This window comes from Oryzias latipes, chromosome 17 (genome assembly GCF_053564925.1).
Source record: "Oryzias latipes strain Hd-rR chromosome 17, Olatipes_Hd-rR_3.1".
Lineage (NCBI taxonomy): Eukaryota > Metazoa > Chordata > Actinopteri > Beloniformes > Adrianichthyidae > Oryzias > Oryzias latipes.
In genome coordinates, this window is record NC_136253.1 from 19,444,604 (window position 1) to 19,457,676 (window position 13,073).

General features: G+C 36.3%; 1 protein-coding gene and 2 long non-coding RNA genes across 3 annotated transcripts in view; 1 reads left to right on the forward strand and 2 right to left on the reverse strand.

Moving 5' to 3' along the window:
• Positions 1–13,073, reverse strand: part of LOC101168518 (vertebrate ancient opsin) — a 112,692-nt gene that overhangs the window by 9,183 nt on the left and 90,436 nt on the right. The gene's annotated exons all lie outside the window — the stretch shown is intronic.
• On the reverse strand, positions 1,380–3,205 carry LOC144986762 (uncharacterized). The gene is made up of 3 exons (XR_013650617.1): positions 2,858–3,205; positions 2,203–2,264; positions 1,380–1,575 (listed from the first exon to the last, which is right to left on the reverse strand). It is a non-coding gene; the product is annotated as an uncharacterized LOC144986762 (long non-coding RNA).
• LOC144986763 (uncharacterized) lies at positions 2,263–3,508 on the forward strand. Its single transcript, XR_013650618.1, has 2 exons — positions 2,263–2,419; positions 3,313–3,508. It is a non-coding gene; the product is annotated as an uncharacterized LOC144986763 (long non-coding RNA).

Below are 13,073 nucleotides of genomic sequence, written 5' to 3' on the forward strand. Positions count from 1 at the left end.
CAAACACAGTTTGATGATTTTTTAAATTGTTATAATGGAAGTAAAAAAATTAAAAAAAAAAAATCTCTATCGGAGATCACATTTTTGTATCATACGTTATTAAATTTCATCAAGCGACAGAAAAACATTTTGTCTGGGAACCCCAGGCAACACTTGAAAAGTTTGACTGTGGAATTTTTTAAATGTACTTTCTCCTTTTTAACCCATGATGGTTTTCTTTTTATAGAAATAGGTTGCTTAAGGCACTTAGCCTGCAGAGCAGGCTGGAATACCATACGATGATGAATCATTATGTGAAAATAAGTTGTAATGAAAAAAAAGTGGTTTTATTGTGTTATATTGGCGCCAGAGCCACTCCGGCAGATCACTTTGTTGATTTGGGGCAATTATGAGCATGAAGTTTCCCACTTTCATCATTCTGATCCATATACCCTCCAAAAGTAACAAACTTTGGTAACGCTTTCTTTTACAGTTCTGTACTTACAGTGTACTTAAGTGGTATTTACATGGTACTTATTGTGTAACTACTGGGTACTTACATGGTACTTTTTATGGAATTTACTGGGTACTTACAGTGTGTTTACATGGTACTTTCTATGGTACTTTACTGGGTACTTTCATGGTACTTTTTGTGTCTACTCTGTACTTACATGGTACTTACTGTGTATTTATATGGTACTATTTGGTTCATACCTATGTGGTACATACTGGGTATTTATAATATTCTTACTGGGTATTTACATGTTGTGCAAAGGTGTCTTTTATGGTACTTACCACATGTAAGAACAAGGTAAGTACAAATAAAGTACCTTGACCTTTAGGTCTGCACTCGCTGCATGTTTCATGATATTTACCATGCATTTACCACAGAAACTACCCCTTAAGTACACTGAAACTGTACTGTAAAAGAAAGTCAGCCCTATTTCCACTCAACTACAAGGTACTTTCATTACTAATTACCGGGTATGTTCACTTGAATATTACTTGGTACTTTCCCCTTAAGTACAATGAAACTGTACTGTAAAAGAAAGTCAGCCCTATTTCCACTCAACTACATGGTACTTTCATTACTAAATACCGGGTATGTTCACTTGAATATTACTTAGTACTTACCCCTTAAGTACAATGAAACTGTACTGTAAAAGAAAGTCAGCCCTATTTCCATTCTATTACATGGTACTTTTAGTAGTAAATGCTGGGTATGTACACGTATTACCTTCCTGTGCAGTGTACATACATACACACTTGGTATTCTGACCTCACCAAATGAGACAATGCTAACTTGTTGGTAAAGGTCAAATAACTACATTGTAAAAACATGTTCTGCCCTGATTACTTCTTGTAACATGAGGCAAGTTTAAAGAGAAACAAGACAGCAGTGAAAACCACAATCTTTAATATGATACATGTCTGCAGCATACAAAGTGTCATCACAATGAAACATGTTTTAAGTACAAAACAGTACAAAGGAGCATTCCAAAAAACACATTATTGGCCTGAGGGTCGTGCTTTTTGTCCATCCAAATTCTTTCAGCAGAGTTTGGTAACGGTGCAGGACTTCTTCAGGGTTTGTAACTGCAAGAAAATTCACAAGAAAAGCTCAAATGAAAATAAAAAGCATAACGACTTTGATGAAATACAAAATAAATTTTACCTATTTAATCATTTCTGTAATGAGTTTGTTAAATCTCTGTGTAGTCTTTATCGCTTTGGCTGTAATACTTGAAATCAATCAATTATCCTCATTTATAAACATGATAGATTATTCACAACTTTAAATTTTAGTTATATAAACAAGAACAAAAAAGAAATCAAAGACAAAAAAATCAAAATTGCCATAAAAAATATAATTTGTTTAGACAAAGAATGACAAAAGTAATGTTTTAATTGCCAATTGCTGTGTTTATTTCTTCTTTATAAATATTATTCGCACCTACAATTTGCATTAGCATGAAAAACATGGCAGTGTAAAAGAAAAGGAAAAAGAAATAAATAGGCAATTTCAAATTCAACGCAGTTATTCAAAAAAATATGTTTTAATTTTCAAACAGTTACATTTACTTTTGGGTGGTATTGTTGTCTCTATCATATTTGAAAATAAATAAATAAATAAAAATAGAATAAAAACGGAGAAAGAAAAGAAAATGCAGTTAAACTCTTCATTAATGTAAATAATATGTCCACTTGGTGGATTTAACTTACTTTAGCTTACTCTCCTGTGGCTTCACGGATTCGTCTGGGATGTCTTCTTCACCATAGCTGATCTAAAGCGGTAAAAAAACGGAAGTACGTCATCATTATTTTAAATAAACGCCTTTCTTTGATTTTCCCAGAAAGACGTGCGCTCAGTCAAACGAGCACAGAACAACAGACTTTATCATTTAGGCTACGTGCTTGTTTTACAGGTGCCTCTCTCCTGGTAAGTAACAACAATGTTTGTAGATTTTCATGACAAACTTTGAAAATTTAAACATTTTGAAATAACTGATTTTTTTTTTTTTTTTTTTTACAACTTTATTGAACAAAGCATAAGCATACAAAATCCAGCATCAAAGACTCAGAAAGAGCATCAGCAGTGATAGTCAATGTCATCAATCCAAACTTATTGAATCATTTCAAGAAGAAAAAAATAATAATAATAAAATAATCAGAAATATATCCAAAATAGAATATGCTGATAGAAAAATAATGAAATAACTGAAATTATTGCAGTAACGTAGACATGCTCTTACGTCACATTTTAAACACAGAGATAGCGGCTTGAAATCACGAGGTTAGCTTCTTTATAAAGTTTGATCAGTTTAAATATTTACATGTAATTTATCCAATATTTAAAAAAATAAAAACACTGGCTTACCTGCCAAATGAAGAGAAATTCAAACTGTTGCGCGCGCCTCGAGGCTCTCCGGATTAATGCACGTTCACTTTGGGGGAGTTGTGCTGCATTCAAGTGCGCTGGGAATTTGCAATTTTACTCGCCCCAACCTACTTAACAAAAACACACACTCTGGGTGTTTTTAGTATTAAAAGTAAATATTTAGCCTTGTTGTTTTACATATTTTCCTGACATATATAAAGTTCATTTTTAGAACAATATTTAAAAAAAGTTAAGTTTTGAATAATTTATTATCATGTTTATAAATGAGGATAATTGATTAATTTCAAGCATTACAGTCAAAGCGATAAATAATACACAGAGATTTATCAAACTCATTACAGAAATAATTAAACAAGTAAAATTTATTTTGTATTTCATCAAAGTCGTTATGCTTTTTATTTTCATTTGAGCTTTTATTGTGAATTTTCTTGCAGTTACAAACCCTGAAGAAGTCCTGCACTGTTACCAAACTCTGCTGAAGGAATTTGGATGGACAAAAAGCACGACCCTCAGGCCAATAATGTGTTTTTTGGAATGCTCCTTTGTACTGTTTTGTACTTAAAACATGTTTCATTGTGATGACACTTTGTATGCTGCAGACATGTATCATATTAAAGATTGTTGTTTTCACTGCTGTCTTGTTTCTCTTTAAACTTGCCTCATGTTACAAGAAGTAATCAGGGCAGAACATGTTTTTACAATGTAGTTATTTGACCCTTACCAACAAGTTAGCATTGTCTCATTTTGTGAGGTCAGAATACCAAGTGTGTATGTGTGTACACTGCACAGGAAGGTAATACGTGTACATACCCAGCCTTTACTACTGAAAGTACCATGTAATAGAATGGAAATAGGGCTGACTTTCTTTTACAGTACAGTTTCATTGTACTTAAGGGGTAAGTACCAAGTAATATTCAAGTGAACATACCCGGTATTTAGTAATGAAAGTACCATGTAGCTGAGTGGAAATAGGGCTGACTTTCTTTTACAGTACAGTTTCAGTGTACTTAAGGGGTAGTTTCTGTGGTAAATTCATGGTAAATACCATGAAACATGCAGCGAGTGCAGACCTAAAGGTCAAGGTACTTTATTTGTACTTACCTTGTTCTTACATGTGGTAAGTACCATAAAAGACACCTTTGCACAACATGTAAATACCCAGTAAGAATATTATAAATACCCAGTATGTACCACATAGGTATGAACCAAATAGTACCATATAAATACACAGTAGGTACCATGTAAGTACAGAGTAGACACAGAAAGTACCCAGTAAAGTACCATAGAAAGTACCATGTAAACACACTGTAAGTACCCAGTAAATTCCATAAAAAGTACCATGTAAGTACCCTGAAAGTACCCAGTAGTTACACAATAAGTACCATGTAAATACCACTTAAGTACACTGTAAGTACTGTACTGTAAAAGAAAGCGTTACCCAAACTTTTTGTCCCAAATTGACTCTTTAACCTATGAGCCATAGAAAACCATGTGATAAAAGTGGAAGAAGAGTTCCAACTCCTTAACTTTGGGCCAACAAACTGAGCTGTGTGCATTTTCCCTTGGATTCATCTAGGTCAGTGTCTAAAACTGATGGCCGGAAACTCCTGGAGGGGCATGGAAATGTTGACAAGGGTGTGTGAGTTCAGAGGAAAAATAGGAGATTGATTGAAGTTCGTACGATAAACAAACCCATTATAAAGCTGGCCGAAATCTTTTATTCATTTTATGGGAATAACGTCCATGTGGTTCACTGTGAAGGGGCAATGGCAGCAGCTGTCTCCGTGCTGCTTCATGCAGTAATGAGCCAGATAAACACAAGAACTCTTTAGAGATAAAAGGTGAGGAGGATCTCTGCTGTCCCTTTTTTTATTTCTCTGTATCAGTTTTTGAGGAGTCACTCAAATGTTTAATTCTATTACATTAATTGAAAACACCCAGTATTTAAAGGTTGGGGTAAATTACAAGCAGAGTAAAACTATACTGGAGCCTTTGATTGTGCACATTTTAACTGTGCAAAACACTTAGAAAGTAATGATACATTGTTCTTTTATTGGCATGTCAGGAGCTCTTGTTTGGTATGCAATCTACGTTTTGCCAGCAAGAAAGATACATACAATGTAAAAGAAAAAAAAAAAGGAAAGTCAAGTGCACATTGTGGGGGCAAAAGCGGTTATCGTTGGGAAGGGTGAATAATTTTCCAGAGGAGGTGAAGGGAGCAGGGAAACGGAATTCCTTTGCATTCCATCAGAACCGCAACTATGGTAAACAAGGTCAAGCTGACCTTCTGAAGTTTGAACCGAGCATTTGCTTGGGATAGAAAAAGGTGATGTACTCATTTGTGGACAATAGGATAAATCAGTGTTTTCATGATGTAACATTGTAATACAGTCTTTTATTTATTCATTTACCTGGGTGGTCTTCTACCACAAATGACATAAAGCTGAACAGGCGTATAAAAAGGTGCAAGAAGAACAACCAGAAAGTAGAAAGTAAAAATCCCCTTTAAAACATGGACATTCAGACATATTTACAGATGCTTATTTATAATCTTCTAAAATAAATAAACCTGGGGGGCGGTTGTTCCCTGCCTGTTCCCGTGTGGCGTTGGGGGGATTCCGGCTGCTGCTGCTGCTGCGGCGGGGGTCTGGGTGTGGGGGTGGCTAGGCGCTCCTCCTCCTTCTTTTCACATTCCACCATCCATTTTAGAAGATTATAAACACTCACCTGAGCACAGGTGTTAGCTCACCTTTGCACTAATAGTTTGCATGATTGAATGAATGACAGATTTCACACTAGTTGGTTTAAAGGCATAGGTATGCGTTTGTGAACACTATCTGTTTTGTGTGCATGTTGACATGTGGACATTTTTGCAGCTAGCAGGTGTGTTGATAACATTTGAGTGTGTGTGGACAGGCCCCGCCCTTTTTGTACTACATTTGAACCGTACCGTAATGATAAACAACCAGTAAACCTGTCTGCTCTATGCTGCTTCATGGTCTTACCCTCTCACTATCACCCCCCCCCCCCCCCCTCTCTAACGTCCCTCTCTCTTCTTCCCTTCTTTCCTTTTCCGTCCGGTCCAACACCAAAAATTTTCAAACATGGTTGAAATTAATAAAGTTTGGCCTCAATTACAAACGGGGTTTATTCAGACATACCTTTGGTTTGTCTGAAGATTAATAACCCCTCTTGTTAAAGTAAAATATGTCCAACACAAGAGGCCCTCAGCTCTCATCTGCCTGCCTAGCTGTTGGACAGGACAAGTTAAAAAAAATAAAATAAATAAATAAATAAAATAAATAAACCTTCAAAGTGATTAGTGTCTTCTTTGCATCGTAAATGAGATTTACAGTCAAGACTTCCATGTAGCAATGAGGCTAAAAACTTGACCTTAGCTTCTACCACATAAGACCAAGGTCTCTATAATAAAAAATAAAAAATAATAATTAGTATTTTATATATCCCACAATGTGGGATTTGATGCGCATTTGACCCATCCCCTGGGGGAGCGGTGAGCTGCAGCCTAACCGCGCTCAGGAGGCAGTAGCATTAAGGGTCTTGCCTAAGGACCTCACTGGGTGATGTTAATTGCTCGCCATTGATATGGTAATTGACCCATGTACCATTGTTTATCCACCTCCGGGAATCGAACCCTGGATTCCTGCATGGTAGCCTCTCACCTTACCAACCAAATGAACACATTTTTGTTTAAAGACTGAGCATTAAATTTGACACGTGTCAAAAGAGGCTGCACATACAGATTTAACACTAGTTTTAAAAAAAAAGCGTGAATCTCGTGTGGTGTGAACGCAACACTGGTAGATTTGCTCACAAGGGTTGTAGTTTTCTGTCAATAGTGCAATTTTTACCCCAGAGCAACTTACATATATGGTTTTGTTGCCTTTATTATACATTTTTTTGGGCTGCTGTGATTTATAATCCAGTGCAATGATACTCCAGAAAGAACAGTATCTGAAATTCCACTGGCACTTTTATAAGTTTGTACGTCATTTTAATAACTCAGTTTTTTCTCATGTTTTGTCATTTTTACACTTATATTAATGCAAAAAATAGTAGGCATGATATTCACAAATTGTCATTCAAATGATCTTCTTTTTCTCTTGGTAAAGATCTTGCATGTAGATCTCCGATCTTAACCCTTAAAAAGAAAATCTAAAAAAATAAAATAAACAAATCATAACAAAAAATGGAAATTGGGCCACAGAACATATTGTTAAACATTATGTTGTTTTTTTCTGTTATACTGATGTCACCATTGGTTCTTATATGGAGAGAAATTAGACTCAGTCGGATTTGTGCATGCGTAATTTTTGATTTTTGCGTAAATTAGGATTTGTGTATGCATATTCTTGCTTTGGGCGTGCGTAAATTAGGATTTGTGCATAAATTTGGATTTGTGCGTGATTTGTTACTCACATAATACGTTTTGTGTATAAGTTAAAAAAATACAAAATGCAATTTACGTATGCACAAATTAAGATTACAACAGCTTGAAACTACTTACGCACTTTAAAAAACACACACTATCTTTAAAAAACACGCACAAATCCCTTGTTACGCACACACGAAGCCAAAGTTACGCACGGATCCACCATGAGACTGTTTTCACATCTCACAAATTCGTCCGTAAGTGCTGCGTTTAAATACCAGTGGAATGACCGGTCATTAGAATTTTCCTATCAGCCTTCCCTTCTAAACGTTTTTCCTTCAGTGGGTGTAGCAGGGCTTAAAAAAACTTTAAAGGAAAGTAAAAATTATTATCTGAGAATATGACGTTCACTTTTAAACGCTAATATATATATTAAAAGTATATTATTCTCCGAGACACCGAATTGATACAAAATCCGTAACAGGTACGACCAGTAGGGGCACTGTTTTTTTTCTTCCGGAAAAAGTCAAAGGCAGTCAGACTGAGAGAGTCATGGGAAGAATGGCGGCCCATCTCGGTGGTCAACACTAACATCTACTGTCTTCATGTATTGATTGAGTCATTTTCTGGATACGTTTAGAAGGGAAGGCTGATAGGAAAATTCTAATGACCGATAATTTCTCTCCATATTCTTATGAGTTAACCCATAATGTGATGGTTTGAAGATCACATTTTATTTTTTTGCTACAAATGCAGTATTTGATTTTAAAGTCCAGATACAAAAACTACCCAAAGGCTTTGTTCATATGAGCAACATGTTAATTATGTGCTTGTTTGTTTTTGTCTACGCACACAGTTAATGCAAGCATGGATCAGTGTCTGTTGAAAATTTGTTAGTTGTTTCTGTACACTTAGAACATGGTGAGTTCCACCTCTGAAAAGAAAGCTTAGTAAAAGACACATGAACCCTGAAAAGTTAACTAATCAGAAAAAAAGCAATGCATCATCTAAAATATCTACTTCCTGATTGTAATTTAGAGAGAGATAATTCAATTTCATGAAGTGATTTATGAAAGGCACAAAGTGTGCATTCCTCTGCCATGACGGGATGTATTGTCTTCACCAGGGCAGCCACGTGCTTAACATTCAGAAGGAACACTTTTGCCGCTTGGTTTGCTATATCATTTTGTTATATTTTTAAGATGTTATCATGAACAAGCAGCATTTTTATGAAATGTTTACACGTTTCCTGTGACTCAGATTGAACCTTTGGAGCTACGCACCCCCATAAATATTGTTGTCTGACCGGCATCACGAAAAACATCAAAACCTTTAATGGGAAGGGAGGTCTCAGAGGAATGGTGCAGGGGAGAGAGTGAAATGTATACACTTTCTTCCAGGAAAAAAAGTCAATGGAGTCTTGAATACACTAACCATTCAAAAAAACTGATCTTGATGTTTTAGGATTCAGATTTTATGCATATTTTTTCTAAATTATTACACCACCTTCCACATAAAGTGGAAAATCCTGTTCCCATCTCAACTGTGGACATATTGATGGACAGACAAGAGGATTGTTAATAATTGAAGACTCTACTCATAGGGGGGAATTCTAAGAATATATTCAGAGGAATTCTTTTAGCATTAAATTCCATGCACATTTGTGACACGTAGATCCATAGGCCAGCACAGAACAAATAATAAGAGCATACCTGACTCTGTTTTTCTGAGCTCCTGCTTGTGTGGACAAGGAAACAACACACTCTTGAGTAAACGTAGTATACTTAGTATACCTTTAGTGTTTCATGTATACTTATAGTCTACTACATTTTCTCACGGGTGCATGATAAGTCATGACAGCACCTGGTAGAGACTACAGAGTATTTCAGCTGTACCTGTTCCTGTTCTGGTCATACTGACCAAAAAAAAGGAGCCAAAGATTTTTAACAATATAAACAATATATTAAAATATTAAAAAAATGTTAACTAATATCACTAATTCTGAACAAACAACTGAACCTCATTAAAATGTATTACTGAAAAACTGATGTACTCTACATATTTATTCCTTTAAATCTGGAATTTTACAGAGAAATATATAGTTTAACAATAAAGTAACTTACAAGATTATTCAACACTTTTAACAAAAATATTTTAAAACAATGTTAGACTACTGTAATGTAGGACCATGTAAAAAGCTCTATTCAGTTTTGATTTCTGTTTAGCTGGACTATAGAGCGCACCTGAAGAAGAAAAAGAAAACAAGAACTGTAAATATATATGCCACATTTCTCTACAAGCAGAAATGTCCACTTTGTAACATGAGGTATTTACACCACAAACAGTGCCTCATTGGTGGAGGCATGTCTGACTACTCTGTATTTAGGGTGAACTGCTCTCACCCCGCATTAGCAGCTGGCAGTACTTTTCAGCAATTAAAAAAAAAACAAACGCTGGTGCTTGTTATAAAAAAATTCTGTCACTTTCCTACCCAAAATAAAATAATGATCCGCTTCCTCGTTTCTGATAGCTGACAGCTCCGCTCTGCTCCGCCTGCAACAGCGGGTCCTCCGCTCCAAGCGGGAGCCGTCTGATCTACATACATCTTCCACCTAATTTTTACAGTAAAAGGTCGCTTATGTCCAAAAACTACAAATAATTGTCCTATTTTCTCTTTCATTCAATAAAATCCCAATCACAGAACATTAAACCAAGTTGAAGTTTATTTTAGACATAGTTTTATTACACCGATCTCACAGCCGCTAGGCAGGCGTTCATCGATTCTAAAGGATAACAATCTCTAAGTAAGCTGCATTATTGTTTAAGCCGCAGGGTTCAAAGCATGTGAACAAAGTAGAGGTGGGGTAGGGCGGTCGATTGGAAGATTGCAGGTTCGATTCCCACTTTGCCCTCCTTTAGTATCAACTTTAATAATTAAATTCAAAGTGTCCTTGGGCAAGACACTGAACCCCACATTGCCTCGGATGGTTATGGGTTGACGCCAGCGTTCGCCAGTGGAGCTGCCATATGTGTAAATGTGTGTGAATGGGAGTGTCTGTCAAACACTTTGAGCCTTTGAGGAAGGTAGAAAAGTATACACCATTTATAGTCTGGAAATTACAGCACTCACGTGTGTTTAGACGTGGTAATGATGAGAAGTTTGGCTTTGTTCAAAGCCCAACCATTTCTTAATTTACCATGCTACTCAAAATTACTCATTATTCCTGGGGAATGACAAATTTAAGATAGTACTGTAGTAGTATCCATAGCTTGTAATGTACTCTAATTTGGCAAATGTTGGTTTGTGTTGATAAATCCATTTGGTTTTGTGTTAATTTGAAAAAGCCTTCCTATGTGCATTGGATCATTTGAACGTTTGATACAGAATTTGGGCTTTTTATCTATTTTTTTCAATTTATGGGTGTTTTATTGTTGTAGATTAAATACTACTAAAACTGGTTTTCTGATAATCTAAAACCTTGCACACTTAAAATCAAAATTCTTGTTTTAATGTTTAATAACCTTAAAATCTATCCAATTTTAAAATTGGATGGTCTATTCTATTCTATTCTATTTTATCATAACCGTGGGAAGCCGTGGGACAAGAAGGAACCTTCTGTTTATTAGAAATTAACTGGATTAACTGGATTTTTTTTCATCAGGCATATTTGTCGTAATTCTTTTGGAGTCATATCAACTTGTGTGTTTTGTCGATTCGCTTGTTAAAAATTTGTATCATCAATAAAAAACAAAGACGTGACAAGCTGGCAAACTTTTACAGCGCTGTTGTTGTATAACTTAAGTGGTTGTACGTGAAAAATACCTGATATGTGTAAATATTTTACCACACCATAAACTCGTCTAAGAAGAATTTGCAGGCAATTGAACTTCTTTGCAATACTGTCTGTCAAAAGCTTGCTGCGAGATGCAGAGACGGAGTGAAAGGGAGGAACACCCCGAGGATATGACCACAGCTTCCACACGCAGTGTCCATGCAAACAACATTCCTTTTGTCAGTTTCTCTATAATCTATATCTAAAAGTGAAGGCTATGGTGGGGAGCTGCAGAGAGTCCCCGCTGCCCTCAGCATGTTCAAACACCTCGGTGAAAGACGGGCAAGAAACAAAGAAGGGGCTGTTGTGAAGACAGCAGGCAAAGGGGAGAGGATGAAGTTCGTTAACATACAGACACTTCAAGGCTATGGTCAGAAAGGTGAAGGCGATGACAGATGAAGAGATGATGCATGACAGGCGTGTGGAAGGAGTAGAGCTGACAGAGTCTTGGAGTGATAGGGGTTGCAGATGACTCGTCTCAGAAATCCTTTTCAGGTTCAGATAATGCTCTCTGATCTGACAGACAATAGAGAGCTTCTTTAATTTTTAAGGAAGCTTGGATCAAAAATAGCTTTGTTTCTATATGCTTGCACACAAACACATAGTTTGCCAATCTCATAGATCTTGATGCTATTTTGACATGAAATATTAGATTCTGTCATTGGGGTATCGTGCTTTATCTTATGAAGTCCAAATGAAGAGACTTAATGATGGGTGAAAACTTTTACATGGTATCAATCAGTCCAGACAGAAAAAGGAATAGTATGAAAAACATTTGACTTCTCAGAGTTTCTTGGTGTTTTCTTCTTCTTTCAGATCAGCACAGATGGCACAATTTGGATTAAAAGTCAATAATTTCCTGACACTGAAGTGAGCAGACAAATCAATTTTGTAGATTTTCTACAAACTCTGAAGTTTGTGATGGAAAGTGCAACTGGCCTAATATAAACACTTTTAGTTCCTGGAAAGGAAATTGAATCAAGAACTGTTTGATATTACAGATGTATTGAGCCAAAAAGGAGCATTTAACCTAATATAGCTCGGGACAGAGTGTGGTCATGTCTAGGAAGCAGGACAATGGCAGAGGGATTGTGATATTTTTTCACTTAAAAAATAAAATTATCATCAGCAAAACAAATACTGATAAATCATTGATCTGATTATTGACTGGATTTTGTAGACAGAAGTGGCCACATCTTAAGGTGAACCCACGCGTGTCCTGCAGTTCCCCTAAGGCAGATCATGAAAATGGAACGTAGGATTGTCATGTGTGTGGTAAATGTATTGGGAAGTATTCGTAAGGAATAATTCATAAGGTTCATGCGCCTATGACACACAGGTGATGCTGTCGTGCGGTGTCTAGTCATTAGTAAGGTGTGCCCACTGGCTCCTTACTGACTGCATGCACTGGTGATGCGTTAACAGCCCGACAAACTGCACTCTGATTGTCCTATTTGCCAATGTCCTACAGTGCACAAGGGTCAAGCATTTATCATTTTAACAGCACAAATGGGCTCCTTCGGGATTTCGGGGGTTGAATTAAATGTAAAATCTGTACGATGTACCTGCGTCTTACCCACATGACCCTTACTAGACTACTATATGTGTTCACTACGACCTGTTACCCCTCAATATGCCTGTAGAAAAATGTGCATGAACATTTTCCTACAGCCTCACTAAGCGTTTCCTATGACAACAATTTGTTGAAATAAATCACACAAAGCCTTTTTTTTCTTAACCATTCCTGCTGCTGATAAGCTAGATACCAAGACAACAGATTCTTATTGACATAACATGTAGGATTTGGATTATTAACAGTAAAAAGGACAGGAGATAGTGAGAAAAGCCAGCAAGGTAAATCTCAAGCTGCAGCCTTACTTTAGTAAAACTTTACCCACACCTTGATGATGTTTCTATATATGTCTAAAGTGTTTTGGCATTTATACGAAATATTAGTTTGAGTGTTCTC